Raw genomic sequence first — 9,810 nt, 5'->3', positions numbered from 1 at the left:
TACCCCCTGGTGCCACAAGGGATCATTAGATTGTTAGCCTGCATTGGGTCACAATGGTTCCTTGCTTCTCTTAACCTCTGTGCTGTCACAATGCATCCCATGCCCTTTTAGGCCACTTGATGTCACAATGAATCATTTGATTCTTGGCCTCCATGGTGGCATAATAGATCCTTGCTTCTATTGGTCCCCGTGTTGTAACAATTCATCCCTGCCCCTTTTAGGCCCATTGCTGTCACAAGGGATCATTAGATTGTTAGCCTACATTGGGTCACAATGGTTCCTTGCTTCTCTTAACCTCTGTGGTGTCACAATGCATCCCATGCCCTTTTAGGCCACTTGATGTCACAATGAATCATTTGATTCTTGGCCTCCATGGTGGCATAATAGATCCTTGCTTCTATTGGTCCCCGTGCTGTAACAATCCATCCCTGGCCCTTTTTATACCCCCCGGTGCCACAAGGGATCATTAGATTGTTAGCCTGCATTGGGTCACAATGGTTCCTTGCTTCTCTTAACCTCTGTGGTGTCACAATGCATTCCAAGCCCTTTTAGGCCACTTGATGTCACAATGAACCATTTGATTCTTGGCCTTCATGGTGTCATAATGGTTCCTTGCTTCTATAGGTCCCCATGCTGTCAGAGTTCATCCGTGGTCCTTTTGCGCCCCCTGGTGTCAAAAGGGATTCTTAGATTGTTAGCCTGCATTGGGTTACAATGGTGCCTTGCTTCTCTTAACCCCTGTGGTGTCACAATGCAACCCATGCCCTTTTAGGCCACTTGATGTCACAATGAATCATTTGATTCTTGGCCTCCATGTTGGCTTGATTGTACCATGTTTTCACTGGGCCCCATGCTATCACAATACCTCCCTGACCCTTTTAGGCCCATTGGTGTCAAAAGGGATCCTTAGATTGTTAGCCTCAATTGGGTGACAATGGATCCTTGCTTCTCTTAACCCCTGTGCTGTCACAATGCATCCCATGCCCTTTTAGGCCACTTGATGTCACAATGAATCATTTGATTCTTGGCCTCCACGGTGGCATAATAGATCCTTGCTTCTATTGGTCCCCGTGCTGTAACAATCCATCCCTGGCCCTTTTTATACCCCCTGGTGCCACAAGGGATCATTAGATTGTTAGCCTGCATAGGGTCACAATGGTTCCTTGCTTCTCTTAACCTCTGTGGTGTCACAATTCATTCCAAGCTCTTTTAGGCCACTTGATGTCACAATGAATCATTTGATTCTTGGCCTCCATGGTGGCATAATTGTACCAGGTTTTACTGGGGCCCCATGCTTTCACAATTCATCCCTGGCCCTTTTAGGCCCATTGGTGTCACAAGGGATCATTAGATTGTTAGCCTGCATTGGGTCACAATGGTTCCTTGCTTCTCTTAACCTCTGTGGTGTCACAATGCATTCCAAGCCCTTTTAGGCCACTTGGTCTTACAATGAACCATTTGATTCTTGGCCTTCATGGTGTCATAATGGTTCCTTGCTTCTATAGGTCCCCATGCTGTCAAGGTTCATCCGTGGTCATTTTGCGCCCCCTGGTGTCAAAAGGGATTCTTAGATTGTTATCCTGCATTGGGTCACAATGGTTCCTTGCTTCTCTTAACCCCTGTGGTGTCACAATGCATCCCATGCCCTTTTAGGCCACTTGATGTCACAATGAATCATTTGATTCTTGGCCTCCATGGTGTCATAATGGTTCCTTGTTTCTATTGGTCCCCATGCTGTCACAATTCATCCCTGGCCCTTTTACGGCCCCTGGTGTCAAATGGGATCCTGGGATTATTAGCCTCCATTGGGTCACAATGGATCCTTGCTTCTCTTAACCCCTGTGGTGTCACAATGCATCCCATGCCCTTTTAGGCCACTTGATGTCACAATGAATCATTTGATTCTTGGCCTCCACGGTGGCATAATAGATCCTTGCTTCTATTGGTCCCCGTGCTGTAACAATCCATCCCTGGCCCTTTTTATAACCCCTGGTGCCACAAGGGATCATTAGATTGTTAGCCTGCATTGGGTCACAATGGTTCCTTGCTTCTCTTAACCTCTGTGGTGTCACAATGCATTCCAAGCCCTTTTAGGCCACTTGGTCTTACAATGAACCATTTGATTCTTGGCCTTCATGGTGTCATAATGGTTCCTTGCTTCCATAGGTCCCCATGCTGTCAGAGTCCATCCGTGGCCCTTTTGCGCCCCCTGGTGTCACAAGGGATTCTTAGATTGTTAGCCTGCATTGGGTTACAATGGTGCCTTGCTTCTCTTAACCCCTGTGGTGTCACAATGCAACCCATGCCCTTTTAGGCCACTTGATGTCACAATGAATCATTTGATTCTTGGCCTCCATGTTGGCTTGATTGTACCATGTTTTCACTGGGCCCCATGCTATCACAATACCTCCCTGACCCTTTTAGGCCCATTGGTGTCAAAAGGGATCCTTAGATTGTTAGCCTCAATTGGGTGACAATGGATCCTTGCTTCTCTTAACCCCTGTGCTGTCACAATGCATCCCATGCCCTTTTAGGCCACTTGATGTCACAATGAATCATTTGATTCTTGGCCTCCACGGTGGCATAATAGATCCTTGCTTCTATTGGTCCCCGTGCTGTAACAATCCATCCCTGGCCCTTTTTATACCCCCTGGTGCCACAAGGGATCATTAGATTGTTAGCCTGCATAGGGTCACAATGGTTCCTTGCTTCTCTTAACCTCTGTGGTGTCACAATTCATTCCAAGCCCTTTTAGGCCACTTGATGTCACAATGAACCATTTGATTCTTGGCCTTCATGGTGTCATAATGGTTCCTTGCTTCTATAGCTCCCCATGCTGTCAGAGTTCATCCGTGGTCATTTTGCGCCCCCTTGTGCCACAAGGGATTCTTAGATTGTTAGCCTGCATTGGGTCACAATGGTTCCTTGCTTCTCTTAACCCCTGTGGTGTCACAATGCATCCCATGCCCTTTTAGGCCACTTGATGTCACAATGAATCATTTGATTCTTGGCCTCCATGGTGGCATAATTGTACCAGGTTTTACTGGGGCCCCATGCTTTCACAATTCATCCCTGGCCCTTTTAGGCCCATTGGTGTCACAAGGGATCATTAGATTGTTAGCCTGCATTGGGTCACAATGGTTCCTTGCTTCTCTTAACCCCTGTGCTGTCACAATGCATCCCATGCCCTTTTAGGCCACATGATGTCACAATGAATTATTTGATTCTTGGCCTCCATGGTGGCATAATAGATCCTTGCTTCTATTGGTCCCCGTGCTGTAACAATTCATCCCTGGACCTTTTAGGCCCATTGGTGTTACAAGGGATCATTAGTTTGTTAGCCTGCAATGGGTCACAATGGTTCCTTGCTTCTCTTAACCTCTGTGGTGTCACAATGCATCCCATGCCCTTTTAGGCCACTTGATGTCACAATGAATCATTTGATTCTTGGCCTCCATGGTGTCATAATTGTTCCTTGTTTCTATTGGGCCCCATGCTGTCACAATTCATCCCTGTCCCTTTTTATACCCCCTGGTGCCACAAGGGATCATTAGATTGTTAGCCTGCATTGGGTCACTATGGTTCCTTGCTTCTCTTAACCTCTGTGGTGTCACAATGCATTCCAAGCCCTTTTAGGCCACTTGGTCTTACAATGAACCATTTGATTCTTGGCCTTCATGGTGTCATAATGGTTCCTTGCTTCTATAGGTCCCCATGCTGTCAGAGTTCATCCGTGGTCCTTTTGCTCCCCCTGGTGTCAAAAGGGATTCTTAGATTGTTAGCCTGCATTGGGTCACAATGGTTCCTTGCTTCTCTTAACCCCTGTGGTGTCACAATGCATCCCATGCCCTTTTAGGCCACTTGATGTCACAATGAATCATTTGATTCTTGGCCTCCATGGTGGCGTAATTGTACCAGGTTTTACTTGGGCCCCATGCTTTCACAATACATCCCTGCCCCTTTTAGGCCCATTGGTGTCAAAAGGGATCATTAGATTGTTAGCCTGCATTGGGTCACAATGGTTCCTTGCTTCTCTTAACCCCTGTGCTGTCACAATGCATCCCATGCCCTTTTAGGCCACATGATGTCACAATGAATTATTTGATTCTTGGCCTCCATGGTGGCATAATAGATCCTTGCTTCTATTGGTCCCCGTGCTGTAACAATTCATCCCGGGACCTTTTAGGCCCATTGGTGTCACAAGGGATCATTAGTTTGTTAGCCTGCAATGGGTCACAATGGTTCCTTGCTTCTCTTAACCTCTGTGGTGTCACAATGCATCCCATGCCCATTTAGGCCACTTGATGTCACAATGAATCATTTGATTCTTGGCCTCCATGGTGTCATAATTGTTCCTTGTTTCTATTGGGCCCCATGCTGTCACAATTCATCCCTGGCCCTTTTTATACCCCCTGGTGCCACAAGGGATCATTAGATTGTTAGCCTGCATTGGGTCACAATGGTTCCTTGCTTCTCTTAACCTCTGTGGTGTCACAATGCATTCCAAGCCCTTTTAGGCCACTTGGTCTTACAATGAACCATTTGATTCTTGGCCTTCATGGTGTCATAATAGATCCCTGCTTCTATTGGTCCCCGTGCTGTAACAATCCATCCCTGGCCCTTTTAGGCCCTTTGGTGTCACAAGGGATCATTAGATTGTTAGCCTGCATTGGGTCACAATGGTTCCTTGCTTCTCTTAACCCCTGTGGTGTCACAATGCATCCCATGCCCTTTTAGGCCACTTGATGTCACAATGAATCATTTGATTCTTGGCCTCCATGGTGGTGTAATTGTACCAGGTTTTACTGGGGCCCCATGCTTTCACAATACATCCCTGCCCCTTTTAGGACCATTGGTGTCACAAGGGATCATTAGATTGTTAGCCTCCATTGGGTCACAATGGATCCTTGCTTCTCTTAACCCCTGTGCTGTCACAATGCATCCCATGCCCTTTTAGGCCACTTGATGTCACAATGAATTATTTGATTCTTGGCCTCCATGGTGGCATAATAGATCCTTGCTTCTATTGGTCCCCGTGCTGTAACAATCCATCCCTGGCCCTTTTAGGCCCATTGGTGTCACTAGGGATCATTAGATTGTTAGCCTGCAATGGGTCACAATGGTTCCTTGCCTCTCTTAACCTCTGTGCTGTCACAATGAATTCCAAGCCCTTTTAGGCCACTTGGTCTTACAATGAACCATTTGATTCTTGGCCTTCATGGTGTCATAATGGTTCCTTGCTTCCATAGGTCCCCATGCTGTCAGAGTCCATCCGTGGCCCTTTTGCGCCCCCTGGTGTCACAAGGGATTCTTAGATTGTTAGCCTGCATTGGGTCACAATGGTTCCTTGGTTCTCTTAACCCCTGTGGTGTCACAATGCATCCCATGCCCTTTTAGGCCACTTGATGTCACAATGAATCATTTGATGCTTGGCCTCCATGGTGGCTTGATTGTACCATGTTTTCACTGGGCCCCATGCTTTGACAATACATCCCTGCCCCTTTTAGGCCCATTGGTGTCAAAAGGGATTATTAGATTGTTAGCCTCCATTGGGTCACAATGGATCCTTGCTTCTCTTAACCCCTGTGCTGTCACAATGCATCCCATGCCCTTTTAGGCCACTTGATGTCACAATGAATCATTTGATTCTTGGCCTCCACGGTGGCATAATAGATCCTTGCTTCTATTGGTCCCCGTGCTGTAACAATCCATCCCTGGCCCTTTTTATACCCCCTGGTGCCACAAGGGATCATTAGATTGTTAGCCTGCATTGGGTCACAATGGTTCCTTGCTTCTCTTAACCTCTGTGCTGTCACAATGCATCCCATGCCCTTTTAGGCCACTTGATGTCACAATGAATCATTTGATTCTTGGCCTCCATGGTGGCATAATAGATCCTTGCTTCTATTGGTCCCCGTGTTGTAACAATTCATCCCTGCCCCTTTTAGGCCCATTGGTGTCACAAGGGATCATTAGATTGTTAGCCTGCATTGGGTCACAATGGTTCCTTGCTTCTCTTAACCTCTGTGGTGTCACAATGCATTCCAAGCCCTTTTAGGCCACTTGGTCTTACAATGAACCATTTGATTCTTGGCCTTCATGGTGTCATAATGGTTCCTTGCTTCCATAGGTCCCCATGCTGTCAGAGTCCATCCGTGGCCCTTTTGCGCCCCCTGGTGTCACAAGGGATTCTTAGATTGTTAGCCTGCATTGGGTAACAATGGTTCCTTGCTTCTCTTAACCCCTGTGGTGTCACAATGCATCCCATGCCCTTTTAGGCCACTTGATGTCACAATGAATCATTTGATTCTTGGCCTCCATGGTGGCGTAATTGTACCAGGTTTTACTTGGGCCCCATGCTTTCACAATACATCCCTGCCCCTTTTAGGCCCATTGGTGTCACAAGGGATCATTAGATTGTTAGCCTGCATTGGGTCACAATGGTTCCTTGCTTCTCTTAACCCCTGTGCTGTCACAATGCATCCCATGCCCTTTTAGGCCACATGATGTCACAATGAATTATTTGATTCTTGGCCTCCATGGTGGCATAATAGATCCTTGCTTCTATTGGTCCCCGTGCTGTAACAATTCATCCCTGGACCTTTTAGGCCCATTGGTGTTACAAGGGATCATTAGTTTGTTAGCCTGCAATGGGTCACAATGGTTCCTTGCTTCTCTTAACCTCTGTGGTGTCACAATGCATCCCATGCCCTTTTAGGCCACTTGATGTCACAATGAATCATTTGATTCTTGGCCTCCATGGTGTCATAATTGTTCCTTGTTTCTATTGGGCCCCATGCTGTCACAATTCATCCCTGTCCCTTTTTATACCCCCTGGTGCCACAAGGGATCATTAGATTGTTAGCCTGCATTGGGTCACTATGGTTCCTTGCTTCTCTTAACCTCTGTGGTGTCACAATGCATTCCAAGCCCTTTTAGGCCACTTGGTCTTACAATGAACCATTTGATTCTTGGCCTTCATGGTGTCATAATGGTTCCTTGCTTCTATAGGTCCCCATGCTGTCAGAGTTCATCCGTGGTCCTTTTGCTCCCCCTGGTGTCAAAAGGGATTCTTAGATTGTTAGCCTGCATTGGGTCACAATGGTTCCTTGCTTCTCTTAACCCCTGTGGTGTCACAATGCATCCCATGCCCTTTTAGGCCACTTGATGTCACAATGAATCATTTGATTCTTGGCCTCCATGGTGGCGTAATTGTACCAGGTTTTACTTGGGCCCCATGCTTTCACAATACATCCCTGCCCCTTTTAGGCCCATTGGTGTCAAAAGGGATCATTAGATTGTTAGCCTGCATTGGGTCACAATGGTTCCTTGCTTCTCTTAACCCCTGTGCTGTCACAATGCATCCCATGCCCTTTTAGGCCACATGATGTCACAATGAATTATTTGATTCTTGGCCTCCATGGTGGCATAATAGATCCTTGCTTCTATTGGTCCCCGTGCTGTAACAATTCATCCCTGGACCTTTTAGGCCCATTGGTGTCACAAGGGATCATTAGATTGTTAGCCTGCAATGGGTCACAATGGTTCCTTGCTTCTCTTAACCTCTGTGGTGTCACAATGCATCCCATGCCCATTTAGGCCACTTGATGTCACAATGAATCATTTGATTCTTGGCCTCCATGGTGTCATAATTGTTCCTTGTTTCTATTGGGCCCCATGCTGTCACAATTCATCCCTGGCCCTTTTTATACCCCCTGGTGCCACAAGGGATCATTAGATTGTTAGCCTGCATTGGGTCACAATGGTTCCTTGCTTCTCTTAACCTCTGTGGTGTCACAATGCATTCCAAGCCCTTTTAGGCCACTTGGTCTTACAATGAACCATTTGATTCTTGGCCTTCATGGTGTCATAATAGATCCCTGCTTCTATTGGTCCCCGTGCTGTAACAATCCATCCCTGGCCCTTTTAGGCCCTTTGGTGTCACAAGGGATCATTAGATTGTTAGCCTGCATTGGGTCACAATGGTTCCTTGCTTCTCTTAACCCCTGTGGTGTCACAATGCATCCCATGCCCTTTTAGGCCACTTGATGTCACAATGAATCATTTGATTCTTGGCCTCCATGGTGGCGTAATTGTACCAGGTTTTACTGGGGCCCCATGCTTTCACAATACATCCCTGCCCCTTTTAGGACCATTGGTGTCACAAGGGATCATTAGATTGTTAGCCTCCATTGGGTCACAATGGATCCTTGCTTCTCTTAACCCCTGTGCTGTCACAATGCATCCCATGCCCTTTTAGGCCACTTGATGTCACAATGAATTATTTGATTCTTGGCCTCCATGGTGGCATAATAGATCCTTGCTTCTATTGGTCCCCGTGCTGTAACAATCCATCCCTGGCCCTTTTAGGCCCATTGGTGTCACTAGGGATCATTAGATTGTTAGCCTGCAATGGGTCACAATGGTTCCTTGCCTCTCTTAACCTCTGTGCTGTCACAATGAATTCCAAGCCCTTTTAGGCCACTTGGTCTTACAATGAACCATTTGATTCTTGGCCTTCATGGTGTCATAATGGTTCCTTGCTTCCATAGGTCCCCATGCTGTCAGAGTCCATCCGTGGCCCTTTTGCGCCCCCTGGTGTCACAAGGGATTCTTAGATTGTTAGCCTGCATTGGGTCACAATGGTTCCTTGGTTCTCTTAACCCCTGTGGTGTCACAATGCATCCCATGCCCTTTTAGGCCACTTGATGTCACAATGAATCATTTGATGCTTGGCCTCCATGGTGGCTTGATTGTACCATGTTTTCACTGGGCCCCATGCTTTCACAATACATCCCTGCCCCTTTTAGGCCCATTGGTGTCAAAAGGGATTATTAGATTGTTAGCCTCCATTGGGTCACAATGGATCCTTGCTTCTCTTAACCCCTGTGCTGTCACAATGCATCCCATGCCCTTTTAGGCCACTTGATGTCACAATGAATCATTTGATTCTTGGCCTCCACGGTGGCATAATAGATCCTTGCTTCTATTGGTCCCCGTGCTGTAACAATCCATCCCTGGCCCTTTTTATACCCCCTGGTGCCACAAGGGATCATTAGATTGTTAGCCTGCATTGGGTCACAATGGTTCCTTGCTTCTCTTAACCTCTGTGCTGTCACAATGCATCCCATGCCCTTTTAGGCCACTTGATGTCACAATGAATCATTTGATTCTTGGCCTCCATGGTGGCATAATAGATCCTTGATTCTATTGGTCCCCGTGTTGTAACAATTCATCCCTGCCCCTTTTAGGCCCATTGGTGTCACAAGGGATCATTAGATTGTTAGCCTACATTGGGTCACAATGGTTCCTTGCTTCTCTTAACCTCTGTGGTGTCACAATGCATCCCATGCCCTTTTAGGCCACTTGATGTCACAATGAATCATTTGATTCTTGGCCTCCATGGTGGCATAATAGATCCTTGCTTCTATTGGTCCCCGTGCTGTAACAATCCATCCCTGGCCCTTTTTATACCCCCCGGTGCCACAAGGGATCATTAGATTGTTAGCCTGCATTGGGTCACAATGGTTCCTTGCTTCTCTTAACCTCTGTGGTGTCACAATGCATTCCAAGCACTTTTAGGCCACTTGATGTCACAATGAACCATTTGATCCTTGGCCTTCATGGTGTCATAATGGTTCCTTGCTTCTATAGGTCCCCATGCTGTCAGAGTTCATCCGTGGTCCTTTTGCGCCCCCTGGTGTCAAAAGGGATTCTTAGATTGTTAGCCTGCATTGGGTTACAATGGTGCCTTGCTTCTCTTAACCCCTGTGGTGTCACAATGCAACCCATGCCCTTTTAGGCCACTTG

Source organism: Cinclus cinclus, unplaced genomic scaffold (genome assembly GCF_963662255.1).
Source record: "Cinclus cinclus unplaced genomic scaffold, bCinCin1.1 SCAFFOLD_63, whole genome shotgun sequence".
In the NCBI taxonomy this organism is placed as follows: Eukaryota; Metazoa; Chordata; class Aves; order Passeriformes; family Cinclidae; genus Cinclus; species Cinclus cinclus.
Note: the sequence above shows the minus strand (reverse complement) of the source record.